Here is an 18,059-nt window from a genome sequence, read left to right as displayed (position 1 = left end):
CAACATTACAGATTACAGAAAACACAGCAAACCTAAATGGCATGTCTAGCCTGCCAAACGTTTAAAAGAAAGCAAACTGTAAATAAGCCAGACCACCCTGACTTTACATTGCAAGACACCTATGTAATTATAGAGCTTTGGATGAAAAAGGTCTGTTTTCTTTTATTTGAAATGTGGCCTTCTAACAGCAGGGGGCACTGCAAACCAAGTGGAATAATGAAGGAAGGTTTCTGTGAGTGAGTATGAGTATGCTGACCTGGCCATTTAATAATTCTTCTAAAAGAAAGCTAAGTGCCAACATGGGCAGCATTGGTCAGCGGGGTAATGGCTTTAACCTTTGAAAACAAGTTATCTTAAACAGTTCAGAAGTCCAGAAGTGTTTGACTGCCAAGAACGTGTTTCTGTGCTTTCTATCTGCCAGCTGTGAAAACACAGCTGGAGGTTTTGGATAAGGGACCATCAGCAACACTATCACAGATTAATGATTGAGTTCAGCAAACTTTTCTATGAGGCCATAGCCCACTGGCTCTTCTGTGGGTGAAAATTCATGTCAAGTGTTTTCACCTTCATGTCACAAGTTGTAATGGAAGGTCTATATTTTTAAATCTAATTTTTAACAAATGGAAAAATCTGCTGTGAAAATCACTCAGTCCCTCCACCTCCTCCACATTATGTGTATGCTGACACACAGAATCTACATGTGTCACTGTACAGTGTGTTTCTTATTCACACAAGACCAGACAGCAGTGGTAGCAGAGCTACCACGAGACATGCTGACCTGCCGTTTGCCTGTCATTGTGGAGGGGCCACAGGGGATCCAAGATTTTTTTTGTCCCTACTAAATGTTATTCATAGGCGATCTGTGCTCTATGTAAATAAAACTGAGCTGAACTGAAACCTCACAAAAAACAGACAACACCTTTGAAACGATTTAGGCCCAATGCCCACTTTAAAAGCTCTAACCTCCAAACCCTCATAGACTTAAATTATATATCGGGTATAAATCGAAATCAGAATCAGAATCCTTTATTAATCCCGAAGGAAATAATTTTGACAATCCCATGTTTTCTCAATTTTGTAGTTTGAGAATATTTTTTCCAATTTTCTAAAGGTATGATGAAAGTTTCCAAGCCAAATGTAAAGTTACAAGAGGCCAGGTCCAGTTGATCTGTGTGAAGTATTGCTTTGTTCCATAAGTTGGCTGTGCATTGTACACATTATTTGATGGTGAGGGTGATTTGAGGGTAAGAAGACCTTTCAAGCTGACAACATTGACTTGGCATTCCAAACCTATTACAAAATGTTATACACACAACCTGCACAAGCCAATACAGAAGATATAAAAATGTTTCTTAACTCATTAGATTTGCCATCAATTGGTGAGTGTCAAAATGAATGCCTAACCAAACAGATTCAGAAGAAGAATTGGAAATGGCCTTAAAGAAACGAAAAAATAACAAAACACCAGGTACAGATGGCCTGCCGGCTGAGTGGTATAAAGCATTTGAGGTGGAGGTGCTTCCAGTTTTGCTAAGGTCAATGAACTGGACATTAGAGAATATGTCCACCCCCCCGCCCCACCCCCATCATGGTCTGAGGCAATCATAACAATTATAGCTAAAGACGGTAAGAACAAAATGCTGTGCAGCTCATATAGGCCGATATCAGTCCTAAACCAACATTATAAGCTTTACGCCTCAATTATATCTAATAGGCTAAACTCGTTCATCCCAGATTTGATTGATGAAGATCAAACTGGATTTGTTGGGGGCCGGCAAACCCAAGACAACATAAGACCCTCTCTCCACATAATCAATAATGTAAGAGGAAGTAATCATAAAGCGGTACTAAAAAGTCTGGATCCCGAAAAGGCCTTTGATTGCGTTAGCTGGACGTATTTGATTTTGGTCCTAGAAAGATTTGGTTTTGCTGAAAACTCCATTAACAGTATTAAGACATTATATTCAATGCCTACCGCGAGAGTCAAGATAAATGGACGAGTCACGGACCGTATAAAGTTGGAAAGATCTACTCGCCAAGGTTGTCCCTTGTCTCCGACTCTTTTCGCTCTTTACATTGAACCTTTAGCACAGGCAATAAGAGAAAATAATAGTATTCATGGGGTCGTGGTTAATTCAAGAGAACATAAAATAGCACTATATGCTGATGATGTCCTCTTGTACTTGTCGAATCCAGACCAGTCCATCCGGACCCTTTTAGATTTGCTGGGAAGGTTTGGGATGTATTCTGGTTACAAACTCAACATAGGAAAAACACAAATTTGAAGTTTTAACTATAGCCCGTTGAGTGAGGTCAAAAAAAAATTTCTGTTGATTGGTCTCTGAAAGCAATTAGATATTTAGCAGTATGGCTGACTAAATCGTTAGATGGCTTGTATAAAAAAAACTTTGAGCCCGTGAACCAAAAGATTAAAGAGGACCTCACTCAATGGTCAACACTTGTTTTTGATTTTAGTGCAAGAATGGAGGTCATTAAAATGTCAGTCCTACCCAGACTACTGTATCTGTTTATGTCTCTGCCTATCAAAATCCCCAAATCTCAGTTCCATGACTGGGACAAACAAATATCTCGATTTATTTGGAGGGGGCGGAAACCTAGAATTAAATATAGCACATTATTATTCCATAAAGATAAAGGCGGCTTCTCCCTCCCAAGTCTCAGAGATTACTACCTTGCCGCTCAACTCAAAATAATTATACAATGGTGTGATGACACTTATGGGGCCCGACGGAACGACATTGAGAATATGTGTGGGGTCATTCCAATACAAGCCTTGATAGGTGATCAGAAGCTGGCAACAGCCCACCAGAAAGAACTGAACCCTTTCGCATCTTTTACATTGCTTATCTGGTTTGAGTTAGTGAAAGAACTAAATCTAAGGAACCACATTCAAGTACTTAAGTGGGTGGCTTATGACTCTGAGTTTAAACCAAACCAATTGGATTTACAATTTAAGAACTGGTCGCATAAAGGCATTAATGTATACTGTAAAATACTGGATAAGAAAGGCCTGCAAAGTTTTCAAACATTACAAGAAAAATATGAGCTAGGAAAAAATGATTTTTTCAGATACCTACAATTACGTGACTAAAGAAATTAATACACAACCCAATGAAATAATTAATCTGATTTCACAAACATACTTTAAGGGATGTAAGTCAGTTATCTCTAAACTCTACCAGGGCATATTAAAAAGAAGGGGAACTTCAACAGATTATATAAAGGGAAGATGGGAGAGAGAGTTGTCCTCAGTTATAACTTCTGAGCGATGGGACAATATGTGTGAGACTGCTATTTCAAACTCATCCTCTGCATACTGGCGAGAATTTAGTTGGAAAAACGTGGTACGATTTTTCATAACACCAAAACAACAAACACGGGGAAATTCTTCATGCTGGGGAAACTGTTGCAAACCATACCCACATATTCTGGTCGTGTCGAAAACGTTCTAAATTTTGGGAAGATGTTATATCAAAGATAGAACAAACTATAGGCTTTAAATCAAAACAACGGCCTGTCATAACATTTTATTTAGAAATTACTCGTAAGTGGCTCTGTACTGACCCCCCTGTTCTGGACTGGTTGAGCGTTGTTGAGGAGATTCATAAAATGGAAAAACTTACCTTTTTGTTAAGGTTGCAAGCTAATATTTATACCACAAGATGGGACAAGTGGTTGAAATCTATCCGAAATTTTTTTAAATTAATAAATTTTTTCTTTCTCCTGTTTGTGCCTACTCACATCTATATAAACTTCTGCATGCCTCTCCTAGGCTGCTCTTACATCTGTAGATGTGCTGTCAGTTCATGAATACAAAGTCATGTTCTCACTGCCAGAATTGCTTTGTGGGAAAAAGCTGTGCTTTTCAGTCGACTGCTTGTTTTGTTATTGTTGTTTTTGGTTGTTTGTTGTTTTCCTTTTCTGTTGTAAAAAATATGTAAAACCTTTATTAAAAACTAAGTAATAAAAAAAAATTGGATGTATTGTTACATGGCAACCTTCCCAGGACTTAAAAATTGGTCAAATTGTTTCATACACAGCAAATTCAAAAGTGTTAAATGTTTTGGTGTTAATAGTCTTCTTGCAAAAGTAGAGTTAATTTTACTCTAAGCAGAGTCACATTCTTTTAATGTAACTCTGAGGTGTAAAATGATAGTAGTTAAATCGAGTGTTAAAAATGAGTGTTTCTCTGTCAAATCTGGAGGTGTTACAATGGAAACATTAACTCTTGACCTCTTAACTCTGAACTCCTACAGGGGCTATGACACCAACAGAGTAAATTCACAGACTCCGCCCCCAGCACGGCTCCAATCGAAGCTGAAGTGAAGCCGTTTCAGAACATTTTGCTCTACATACAGTGGGGCAAAAAAGTATTTAGTCAGCCACCGATTGTGCAAGTTCCCCCACCTAAAATGATGACAGAGGTCAGTAATTTGCACCAGAGGTACACTTCAACTGTGAGAGACAGAATGTGAAAAAAAAATCCATGAATCCACATGGTAGGATTTGTAAAGAATTTATTGGTAAATCAGGGTGGAAAATAAGTATTTGGTCACCTCAAACAAGGAAAATCTCTGGCTCTCACAGACCTGTAGCGTCTTCTGTAAGAAGCTTTTCTGTCCCCCACTCGTTACCTGTATGAATGGCACCTGTTTGAACTCATCATCTGTATAAAAGACACCTGTCCACAGCCTCAAACAGTCAGACTCCAAACTCCGCCATGGCCAAGACCAAAGAGCTTTCGAAGGACACCAGGAAAAGTATTGTAGACCTGCACCAGACTGGGAAGAGTGAATCTACAATAGGCAAGCAGCTCGGTGTGAAAAAATCAACTGTGGGAGCAATCATCAGAAAATGGAAGACATACAAGACCACTGATAATCTCTTGAAAGTCCGTGTTGCTCGGCGACAGCCCCAAAACATCACTGCTCTCGAGAAGATCTGCATGGAGGAATGGGCCAAAATACCAGCTACTGTGTGTGCAAACCTGGTAAAGACCTATAGTAAACGTTTAGGGTTGCCAACTCCCTGAAAAATAAATAAGGGACACCTCGTGGCCAGGGCCGGGCGACCCAGTTGTCTTCACCCTTCCCAGTGTGGTGAATTTTCTAGCTCTTTTTTGTGTGTGAAATTATTTTTTTAACCATTTGACTTGAAGTTGATTGTGCGATTTTTGGCCCATTTTGAGCCGATTTTTGAGTGATCGGACCGATTTTGGCCTTCATCGTGCGTCGTGTAGTATACGTGGGGTAACGAGAAGTGATTAACACCTCACGACCAGCTCCCGATCATCAATCGCTCGTGAGGGTGTCACCACAGGCTGAGCGCCTGTGGTGACACCCTCACGAGCGATTGATGATCGCGCGCAAACGTAAACGTTGGTGAAAAAGACGGAGCAGCACGGCTGTGCAGCGTGTGATCTGGACACAAGCGATGGAGGCACAACTTGTAGAACTTTGGAAAGCTCATCCGAGCCTTTTCGATGTGGCATCACAAAATTATCACGACCACAACAACTGTGAAAATAGTTGGATTTACATTGCTGCTCAATCACAGCTGCCTGATCAATGTTTTTCATTAGCAATTTAGCAAAGTTGATGGTGGTGGTGGTGTGTCTGTGTGAGTGAAAGACAGAGAGAGCGAGCGACAGATTTTCTGTTATAACCTTCATGTTATGGAGGCACAGTGTGAGCACTCAGGTCGCATCAGAGCATCGGGCCGTATAGTGTGAGACCTGCATCGTGACCTACCAACTTCTAACCTCTGCGAGTCAATCGTGCAGTTTGAGCAGGAGCTGAATAACGTGACTGAAAAAAATCGCACAGTGTCTGCCCAGCTTTAGGTGTACTGTCATCCGAGACTTGCACCGCAGAGTCGGCGTTTGTTCCCCTGTTGGCCATGCTTCTTGTTGTGGTCATCTGTTGTCTTCCGGTATTTTCTCCGCAAGCGACCTTTCCTCGACCAATGAGATGAGCGGTAATCTGAATTGTCATACTCGAATTGTCATAAGTGTGCTGTCAGCTCATTGGTCACAAAGCAGGAGAGGGGCTGGGAATTATGTTTTCAAACAAAGCGTTAATTCCATTAAAAGTTATAGACTACTTTTGATTCTCACTGTATTACGGGACAAAGTGCGTCCCTTATTAGCTCAATACGGGACGTGTACTTTTGTTTCTAAATACGGGACGATTCCGTATTTTAAGGGACGGTTGGCAACCCTATAAACGTTTGACCTCTGTTATTGCCAACAAAGGTTATGTTACAAAGTATTGAGTTGTATTTTTGTTATTGACCAAATACTTATTTTCCACCCTGATTTACGAATAAATTCTTTACAAATCCTACCATGTGGATTCATGGATTTTTTTTTTTCACATTCTGTCTCTCACAGTTGAAGTGTACCTCTGGTGCAAATTACTGACCTCTGTCATCATTTTAGGAGGGGGAACTTGCACAATCGGTGGCTGACTAAATACTTTTTTGCCCCACTGTATTTGAGTTGTTTGCCATGCTTGGTAAGTCATTTTTTTCAAAGATTGTTTCAATTATTATTATCAGCTTTTACTTCTGTGGCTCTTTGGAGTTGAGACAAAGCTGTGTGAAAGGCATTAGCCATGTTGCTCGCTGATAGCATAATATTCTGTTTTAGCTAGCTGAAAGGTATTGTTTGCGGGCAAATACCACAGCCTTGAAAAAAAGCTTGCATGTGAATTTTCAGTCAAACTTTTGGTCAAATACACCTAAAACAATGTCTAGAATGTGAAATGTTGGTATAATGGTGCTACTTGAAGCCTGAAAACGATCGCCCATAAAAAAGCGAGCAAACAGCAGTAGCAGGCGTCCTGACTGGATTCTACGTTAGCATTTAGATCCCTCCAGAGTTTTGTGCACACGGTTTAGGTAAAAATGAAAATGGTAAATGGCCTGTATTTGTATAGCGCTTTTCTAGTCCCTAAGGACCCCAAAGCGCTTTACACAACCTGTCATCCACCCATTCACACACTGGTGATGGCAAGCTACATTGTAGCCACAGCCACCCTGGGGCGCACTGACAGAGGCGAGGCTGCCGGACACTGGCGCCACCGGGCCCTCTGACCACCACCAGTAGGCAACGGGTGAAGTGTCTTGCCCAAGGACACAACGACCGAGACTGTCCAAGCCGGGGCTCGAACCGGCAACCTTCCGATTACAAGGCGAACGCCCAACTCTTGAGCCACGATCGCCCCAGGTTGAGGTTTTACATTTAGTTCAGTATTACCTGTTGCCTGTGTCTTTGTCTTTTGGGAAAATACTTTACACAAGTAATGGCTCAAAGAGGATTCCTTTTTTTTTTACTGGGCTGCAATTGTTTACTGGATTATTTGTGCCATTAATTAGTGTCAACTAATTTTTATTCAATCTCCACACAGGATATGCTTGTGAAGATGGAATATGGGGGAGAGCAGAAGTGCGTTGAAGTTCCACAAAGGGATGAATGAAGGACATGCATATTGTATTGAAGAAATAAGTGATGAGAATGCTGTTATTTGCATTTACCATGTCAGACCTTTTGATAAACAAAATTCTAATGAAAGTGAGAACATGTATACTGTTACATCTTTCAGAAAATGTTTTGAAATTGTGGTGCACAGTTCAGAATAAATGTTTTTCAAAAACCATTGCATCTTTTTAGTAAATGTTTATTTCCAAAAGAAATTTCTAGAAGTTCAGAACAGTAAAATTCCCGCTTTTTAGAATTAATTAGGAGATAACTCTTACGTAGTTAAACTAAAATACTCTTTGAGAGTTAATATATAAACTCTTAACACCAAGTGTTAAATTATCAACTCCAGACAGATTTGGTGTTTAACACTAAATCAGAGTTAACGTACCAACTCTCCAAAAAGAGTTAAATTAACACTCTCTGGTGTGGACCCATATAGACACTTTAATAGTGTTGAAATCAAATCCGACAGTGTTAATTTGGACATGCTGGATTTGCTGTGTACATATTCGGATAATGGGGATGTGATATTCTGGATTAGGCTCTTAAAAGGATCAGGACAGAAGGACGTGGATAGGTGCCTTTATTGAACAGCAGGACATCACACACTAACTTGTTGTTTCTTAGCGGTGCAGAAAACTACCCTTTTTTGTTGTTATATATTGGTCAACCAAGAACTAGCCCTGTAACAGGCACTTCTGTATTTTACCACTGGGGGGCAACAATTCACTCTATTACATTCCTCCCCTTTTAGATTTGTAATTGAAGTAAGCAACCCTTTAAAGAATGTATTTCACTGCCCCCACCAAAAAGAAATATTCTGTGGCCCTTACGAACAATGAACAAATGTAGCCATTACTTCCATTATTAACTCTTCACTTCTAAAATAACTGGCAGTAAATAACTAAAACATAACTCTACATTTTCAAAGATTCAGTCTCTTTGGGGGAACTCTGCGTCTCTCTGGGTATCTGCGTTCCACAGATGGGCTTTGGGTGGTTTCTGGGTTGGATACTGGTGGTTCATCGGTTGTCTGTTTAGGTGGTTCAGGAGGTAAGGAGTGTGATGTTAAAATCCCAGGTGGACTTGGTGGTATCTCTGGAACAACACTGTCCATAATCACTTCTGGCCGTCCCTCTGAAACCGGTGAAAATATAACTGGGGTTTTTTCCACAGTCTGTCTCCATGGTAACAGGTGATCCACATGTATTGTGCGTGTTCTCTGTCCCTCTTGTATCAGGTAAGTAACACTTCCCATTTTCTTCAGAACTGTTCCCTGAGTCCATTTTGTTTCCCCCCCCCCTGAAGTTTCGGATACGCACAGCGTCTCCCTCCGAAAAAACACGAACAGGTTGAGTTTTGTAATCATGGTGTCGCTTCTGCTCAGACTGTTTCTGTTCAATGTGTCTGCTTAGTTCAGGTTTCAGCAGGCTGAAGCGAGTCCGGATCTGACGTTTCAGGAACAACTCTGCTGGTGTACGACCCGTTACAGTGTGCGGTGTACTGCGATACATGATAAGGAAGTTTGCCAAACGATGACTGAGTGGCAATGTGGCCTTACCATCTGCTTCCAGCACATTTTTCATCAGGGATCGTTTCAGGATTTGTACTGACCTCTCTGCTGCCCCGTTTGATGCAGGATGATAGGCAGGAACAGCTGTGTGTCTGATCCCATTTAACTCCAGAAACTGATTGAATTCCTTTGACACAAGTTGAGGTCCATTGTCTGAAACAAGCTCTTCTGGAAGTCCATATGAAGCAAATAACCCTCTCAAAACCTCAATGGTGTTGTGTGAGGTAATGGATGGCATAGGGAACACTTCCAACCATTTTGAATGACTGTCAATGACAACTAAAAAGTACTGCTTGCCTTTTTCAGCGAAATCAATGTGAATCCGTTGCCAAACTCTCTCAGGCCACTTCCACGGATGGAGTGGTGCAACGGGTGGTGACTTCTGTACAGCCTGACAGACTGAGCAGCTTTGAACCAGTTCTTGTATATCACCATCACAGCCTGGCCACCACAGGTAACTGCGAGCGAGTGCTTTCATACGACAGATACCTGGATGTTCATGATGCAGGTCTTCCAGCACTTTCTGTTGGTAAACCGGTGGAATGATGACCCGTTGTCCCCAAAGAACACATCCTTGTTCTGCTGACAGCTCGTGTCTGCGTGTAAAGTAAGGCTTAAGTGATTCGTCTTGCATATAACTTGGCCACCCATTCATGGTGTAGCTCCAGACCTTGCTGAGGATTGGATCCTTCATGGTTGCTCTCTCAATGTCTTTAGCTACTATTGGTAGCTCTTCCACATGTGAGAAATAGAAGATACTTCCCTCAGCGGCAATGTTGTCTGGCGTATTCCGAGGTAGACGTGACAATGCATCTGCATTAGCATGTTCAGCTGATCTTCTATATTCAATGTCATAATTGTATGCCATTAGAATAAGAGCCCAGCGTTGCATTCTTAGTGCAGCGAGTGTTGGGACAGCTGACTTTGGCCCTAGTATAGCCAGCAGTGGCTTATGATCTGTTATGAGGGTGAATTTCCTTCCATACAGATATTTATGGAATTTCTTTACTCCAAAAATTATGGCAAGGGCCTCTTTTTCTATCTGGGCATACTTTCGCTCAGCTTCAGTTAATGTTCTTGATGCGAAAGCCACAGGCCTTTCCTCTCCGTTTTCCATGACATGAGAGATGACTGCGCCCAATCCATAAGGTGATGCATCGCAGGCTAACTTCAATGGCAGATTTGTGCTGTAGTGGACCAACACTTTGTTCTGCAGCAGTAGACTTTTTGCATCCCTGAATGCTTTTGCACATTCCATGGTCCAAATCCATTTAGCATCTTTTCTCAACAGGTTATGCAAAGGCTGAAGAATGGTGGATGGATTTTCAAAAAATCGACTGTAGTAATTTAGAAGACCAAGAAAGGACTTCAGTTCAGTGACGTTTGTTGGTTCTGGTGCATTTGCTATGGCTGCTACCTTTTCCTCTAAAGGATGCAGACCATCCCTGTCAATACGATGTCCCAGGTACTCCACACTGCTCTGAAGAAAGTGGCACTTGGAAAGCTTCACTCTGACACCATGCTTCTCCAGACGTGTGAGTACTTCCTCCAACCTCTTCAAATGATCCCTTTCAGATGAAGCAGTGATGAGGATGTCATCCAAAAAGCAGGTCACATGCTCCATCCCCTGAAGGATTTGATCCATCACAGACTGGAAAAGAGCCGGAGCACTGGAAACACCATAGCTGAGGCGATTGTACTTATAGAGACCTTTGTGTGTGTTGATGACCAGATACTTCTCTGATTCTTCATCCAACTGTAGCTGCTGATAGGCATGAGAAAGGTCAAGTTTACTGAAGGATGTTCCTCCAGCTAAAGTGGCAAACAAATCTTCAGTATTTGGAAGTGGATATCTTTCCTCTTCAACACACTGGTTGACACTGACTTTGTAGTCACCACATATCCTAATTGTTTTGTCTGCCTTTGGCACAGTAACAATAGGGGATGCCCACTCACTTTTCTCAACCTTTGAAATAACCTTCACCTTTTCCAATCTGTCCAGCTCCTTTTCCACAGCTTCTTTTAGTGCATAAGGAACTGGGCGAGCTTTACAGAAAATTGGTGCAGTGTTTGGTTTAGTGTGGATTCTAGCTTTAAATCCCTTTATGCAGCCTTGGTCATCCGAAAACACTGCCTGATGGCGCTGAATCACTTCTAGTACTCCTGGCTTTGCTTCTTTCTGCACCAGTACCTTGTGTACTGTGAAAATCTGTTTCCAGTTCAGCTGTAGTTTCTTTAACCAGTTTCGTCCAATCAGAGCTGGTCTGTCTCCCTGAACAACGATCAGTGGTAGGGTGATGTTTTGAGTCCCATACTGTACTGGTAACATAATATATCCACGCACAGCAATGTGTTGGCCTGAGTAGGACTTGAGCTTTAGCCCACTGGCTGGTTTTATAGGGAAATGAGTGAGATGTATCTGATAATACTTGTCTGATACTACCGACACTGCTGATCCTGTATCCAGCAGCATGGTGGTGTTCTTGCTCCCAAGCGCAACATCCACTGTGTATCCCTTCTCACTGGAGGTGATGGAGTACATTGAATAAACTCCAAAAAGTTCAGCTTCATCATTCCTACTTGAGCATTCATCCTCAGTTTCCAAATACTGAGTTTGCTGACTGAATTTTTTATTCCTGCAAGCACGTGCAATGTGTCCTATTTTTGCACAAACATGACACTTTTCGCTCTTAAATTTGCACTCACGTGCTGAATGCTTTCCACCACAACGATAACATGGTTGCTTCATTCCTGTGTCTTTTTTAGGTCCCTTCCAGTTCTTTGGCTTGTTATTGCCCTCTTGCCTGTTCTGTCCTTTCCATCCTTTGTTGAAAAAATTTGGAGCATTTGTCAAGGCATTTACGTGGTGAGGGTCCTGGCGTCCTGAGAACTCCATCGTATTTTTCGAAGCGAGTTCCATGGATACGGCAATCTCACATGCACGTGGAAATGTAAGATCCTTTTCCGATAGTAGCTTGCGCTGCACAGCATCAGAACGCAGCCCACTAACAAAGGGCCTCATCCAAATATTGTCCAAAATCACATGTGGCTGACAACTGCCTCAGGGCGACAACATAGTCAGAAACTGCCTCCCCTTCTTTCTGGTTACGTTTCTGAAAACGAAAACGCTCAGCTATCACCACTGGAGTCGGCTTATAATGCGCACTTAACGCCCCAGTCAGCGCTGCATATCCCATGGTACTCGGTACCCTCGGAGACACAAGATTCTTTAGCAGCCTGTATGTATCTGCTCCGATCACAGAGAGAAACGTGCACACTTTCTTCTCATCGGAAACATCATTTGCCAACATCCATTGCTCCAACCGCTCCAAATATGACTCAAAATCTTCCTTCGATTCATTATACTCTTCAACACGACCCACATGCATCGCCATGTTAGCTCACCAAAAGCTGTTCCGCTGCAGCCGTGAAGAAAACGTCTTGATTTGTCTTTTTCTTTACATGTGAACACAACCCTCCTACAGCCTCTGTCACGCTGTGGAAATCTTTAGAATCCTCGCCGCCAGTTGTGATATTCTGGATTAGGCTCTTAAAAGAATCAGAATGGGTTTATTGCCAGATGTTGAGGTTTACAACATTAGGAAATTGCTGCGGTGCTTCAGTGCAGACAATAAGAATTAAAGTGCTATGTAGAAAGAAAGATATGTGCATGAGATATACATGAGATATATACATGAGAATAAGAATTATGAGTGCTACGTAGAAAGATATATACATGAGTGCAGGTGGTGATCAGTGCCAAACATATATACATGAGAATAAGAATTATGAGTGCTACGTAGAAAGATATATACATGAGTGCAGGTGGTGATCAGTGCCAGACATGAAATGATGCAGTGACACAGCGTAGGGTCATGTGTTAGTGGCGGGGACAGTCATGTGGTTATTGTTCATGTGTCCAACAGCAGAGGGGAAGAAACTGTTCTTGTGGCGAGAGGTTCTGGTGCGAATGGACCGGAGCCTCCTGCCTGAGGGGAGCAGGTCAAACAGACTGTGTCCAGGGTGAGAAGGGTCAGCTGAGATCCGGGCTGCACGCCGCAGTGTCCTGGAGGTGTACAGGTCCTGCAGAGATGGGAGTCTGCAGCCAATCACCTTCTCAGCAGAGCGCACAACACGCTGCAGTCTCTGTTTGTCCCTGATAGTGGCTCCAGCGTACCACACGGTGATGGAGGAGGTGAGGATGGACTCGATGATTGCAGTGTAGAATTGCATCATCGTCCGTGTTGGCAGGTTGAATTTCTTCAGCTGCCTCAGGAAGTACATCCTCTGCTGGGCTTTCTTGATGACGGAGGTGATGGTGGGCTCCCACTTCAGGTCCTGGGTGATGGTGGTACCCAGGAAGCGGAATGAGTCCACAGAGGTGATGGGGGTGTCAGTCAGGATGATGGGGGGGAGTGGGGCTGTGTGCTTCCTGAAGTCCACAATAATCTCCACTGTCTTCTGGGCATTCAGCACCAGGTTGTTGTGGCTGCACCAGGACACCAGACGTTCAACCTCCCTCCTGTAGGCAGACTCGTCCCCGTCCGAGATGAGTCCAATAACGGTGGTGTCATCTGCAAACTTGATTAGCTTGACAGACTGGTGGGTGGAGGTGCAGCAGTTGGTGTACAGGGAGAAGAGCAGAGGAGAAAGAACACAGCCCTGAGGGGAGCCGGTGCTGATGGTCCGGGAGTCCGAGACATTCTTCCCCAGCCTCACATGCTGCTTCCTGTCCGTCAGGAAGGATCAGGACAGAAGGACGTGGATAGGTGCCTTTATTGCCTTTATTGAACAGCAGGACATCACACACTAACTTGTTGTTTCTTAGCGGTGCAGAAAACTACTCTTTTTTGTTGTTATATATTGGTCAACCAAGAACTAGACCTGTAACAGGCACTTCTGTATTTTACCACTGGGGGGCAACAATTCACTCTATTACAGGGGACATTCACACTTGTGGCATCGGGCCTTAAATCAGGGCAGGATCTGCAACCTGAACTACTGGCTCACAGGGTTACTCATTAGGAAAGGCTTTACTACATAGACTGTAACTGAAAGATCAGGTTTTAGGTATTGTGATGTGACTGATTGGATTATTAATCCCTAATAGGAAGCTTCAGCATTAGCATTTTGCTCACTGTCTTTAGCCAGATGCCATTGTATTATATGACTAGTAAAAATTGTACATTTTTAACACATAGTGATGTAAGGACCGTACATTATTATAGGGACATTGTCAGCAATTATACAAGAAGCACTTGGAAATACTGGGCATGAAGAACTCCCTTATAACAGGAAGAGAGTACAGAACCAGGCTCAGAGAGGGGCAGCCATCTGATGTGACTGGTTGGAGGCTGAGTGGATAGCGAAGACAGAGAAAGGACAGAATAGAGAGACCACAAACAGGACAAAAACAAAGTATGGGAGAGAACAAAGTTTTGATCATAGTCTTAACCCATCAAAAAGATAGCCAGAAAATTCTGTTTTTTGGAACGGAGATGTTTATTAACCCTTTGAACAAAATCCACATTTTCTTGCTATATCATGTTGTGTATGATATATTTTTATTATATACTTATTATACAGGGTGGGCCATTTATATGGATACACCGTAATAACATGGGAATGGTTGGTGATATTAAAGTCCTGTTTGTGGCACATTAGTATATGTGAGGGGGCAAACTCCTCAAGATGGGTGGTGACCATGGTGGCCATTTAGAAGTCGGCCATCTTGGATACAACTTTTGTTTTTTCAATAGGAAGAGGGTCATGTGACACATCAGACTTATTGGTAATGTCACAAGAAAAACAATGGTGTGCTTGGTTTCAACGTAACTTTATTCTTTCATTGTAGCTGAAGTCCGGGACGAATCGCGTTCCTTTTCCCCTCAATACGGATGTATTGTAATTGGTCCAGCCCAGAGTTGATCATGACCAATTGGCTAATCCACCACCTTTCATTGTTTATATTGTTACAAAAACTAACAAACAAACAAACATAAAAATGAAAAATCATCATCGGCCCACCGGGCAAATGTCCGGTATGCCCAATGGCCAGTCCAGCTATGCGGTCAGCTGGTGGGTAACAGGCATCTCCGAAAACGTCAGAGCACTTATGCAAATATGTGATGTCTTGATGAATCGAGCAGATATTTGAAGTTTACACAGAAACATTCTCACATGAAAATATCTTAAAAGTTTATTTTGTGACCCAGAAAGAGTAATATTTCAAACTCCGCCCCTCTGTGTTCCTCCGCAACTGCCTCGTTTGAGTTTTGGACAACATGCATTCTGGGATATTGCATTTCGTCATTTCGAGCTGATTGGAGACCAGAGCAGCCGATCAGATTTTTTTGCATCCAAGTCTGTGATTGGCTGGTTCTGGGGCGATCGTGGCTCAAAGAGTTGTAACCGGAAGGTTGCCGGTTCGAGCCCCGGCTCGGACGGTCTCGGTCATTGTGTCCTTGGGCGACACACTTCACCTGCCGCCTACTGGTGTTGGCCAGAGGGGCCGATGGCGCGATATGGCAGCCTCGCTTCTGTCAGTCTGCCCCAGGGCAGCTGTGGCTACAACTGTAGCTGCCTCCACCAGTGTGTGAATGTGAGAGTGAATGAATAGTGGAATTGTAAAGCGCTTTGAGGGCCCGAAAAGTGCTATATAAATCCAATCCATTATTATTAAGAAACTCCAGGAACCACAAGTCTGTACTCTGAGAGTGAAATTAGTTTGCCATTGATCAACTGAGCACTAAGGATATTTGATATCTTCCCATAGACTATACAGTCTGATTAACAATGTTATTAATATGCATATGCCCTATACCACATATGCATTATACTTTTTAAATCCCATCTTAATGCTTTAATTGAATCTAATGTGTCCATGTTATTGCTTTAACTGAATGTGCTTATCTTTCTTTGTTTGTCATGTCAAGTGTCCCCCTTTTTTAAATACTATATTTTTACAAGTATAGTCAGGTAAAAATACATATATTAAGTCCGTTCTTCCAAAGATGAAATGAACCTGAACTAGAGTAACCTTCTGCCTGTGTTACGGAGGTTTAGAGGTTATCCAAAAGGCCAAAGACAAAGTAAACTGAGAACTTCAAAAGAAGCAACTCATCAGAAGGGGTTGTGTGTGTGTTTGTGTGTGTGTGTGTGTTTTGTGATATGCTAAAGATTTACACTGACATACCATGCAGCATCTCCACCCCCTACTGCAGGTGAAGGGCAGGTATGTGATAGGCTGAGCAAACACAGACACGATTCATGTTTTTGCTTCTCTAAGATGGGGCATAATAAACATGGATGTACAGTATGTCACCTTGTGACTACAACGTTTTATCTTACACGGTAACAGCAGATTTACTTTCCATTAAAAACAAAGATTATGTAAATGTCATAAAACCTCAGGCTTTCTTCTAAACAGTACGTCACGAACACCTGGCCATACACATACAGATTGGTCATCATTGAATCATTTTCACTTGGCAATAAAAAGGTAAGTCTACATCATCAAGTCGGTATAAAGCAAATGTAACTAAATATATGATTTAGCATAATTTCGTCAAACAGCCACTGACAGGTCTGGATCCATGCGGTAAAAGAAATTTACATATCATGTTTCGCTACTACTATTTATTGCACCTGTGCAGATTTATAACGGCACAGGCTGCTTACTTTGTACCACTCTTTATACAGCCAAACATGTCAGGACGTGCAGATAACATGCCCACACAGCCTGGCCTGGAAGACAGCTGCAGGGGCACGTGTGCATATGTGAGCAGCTGTGTTTGTAAATGAGGAATATTGCAAAATGCATGCAACTATCAAACGTGACCATGTTTACTCATCATGTGCCAATGAAGGTAGAAGGATAATGATACATCTTTGAAAAAAAAGAACTCAGTGGACTAATGAACTGTTTGGGGCTAAGTACAGGATGCAGGTCTTTCTGATGTAGCTTTGTTTCCTGGTGGTTCGTCTTTCACCAGATGTCACCACCATGTTGCAGACTTGGAGTTTGCTCAGAAGTGATCCATCAGTCTTTGTATTTTCATCAGGGAAACCACATCTATGTTTATGGTTGCTCAAGAAGCAAATGCTTAGAGCAGAGTGTTTTTGGTCACACTTTAAGCACAAACTCAGTCCATGTTTCTAACACCCCTGAAAAGTTTGAACAACACATTTATTATTATATTGTCTTTTGGCTTACAAAGAACGGGATTCCCAACATGAAATGATACTGTGCTGTGAAAAGGTATTTTTCACTCCCTGATTTCATATTTCTTTGCATATTTGTCACATTTGTCAAACAAATTTTAATTCTAGAAATAAATAACCCTGGTAAATACAAAATGCAGTTTTTACATGATGATTGCATTTATTGGGGGAAAACTCCAAACTTACCTGGCCCTATGTGAAAAAGTAATTGCCCAATAAATGTAATAGTTGGATTTGCCACCTTTGCCAATACAAACTGCAGTCAGTCATTTGCAATAACTGGCATTAGTCTGTCACATTGGAGGAATTTCAGCCTGCTCTTCTTTGTAGAATCGATGTAATTCAGCCACATCAGAGGGTCTTCCAGCACAAACAGCCTGTTTTAAGGTGCCACAGCATCTTAATCTGATTAAGTCCAAACTGGTCCACTCCAAAACCCTCATTTTCTTTCGTTCTTTCTTTCGTTCTTTCTTTCTTTCTTTCTTTCTTTCTTTCTTTCTTTCTTTCTTTCTTGGAGTTGCTGTTGTGTTTGGGATTATGTCCTTTAGGATCTTCTGGAAGAGAGCAGAATTCAGGGCTCCATTTTTATCCAGGTCCTTGAGCAGCAAAGCAGCACCAGCCCACAACACCACCGAAACCATGTTTCACTGTTGTGGTGATGTTCTTTTTATGAAATGCTATTATTTTTATGCCTTATGTAATATTACTCAAACCTTCCAAAATGTTCAGTTTTTGTCTCATCATAAGTTCTTTGGCAAC

This window comes from Diplotaxodon limnothrissa, linkage group LG1, assembly GCF_057381915.1.
Source record: "Diplotaxodon limnothrissa isolate DT_005_m linkage group LG1, D_limnothrissa_male_GT1.1, whole genome shotgun sequence".
Lineage (NCBI taxonomy): Eukaryota > Metazoa > Chordata > Actinopteri > Cichliformes > Cichlidae > Diplotaxodon > Diplotaxodon limnothrissa.
Note: the sequence above shows the minus strand (reverse complement) of the source record.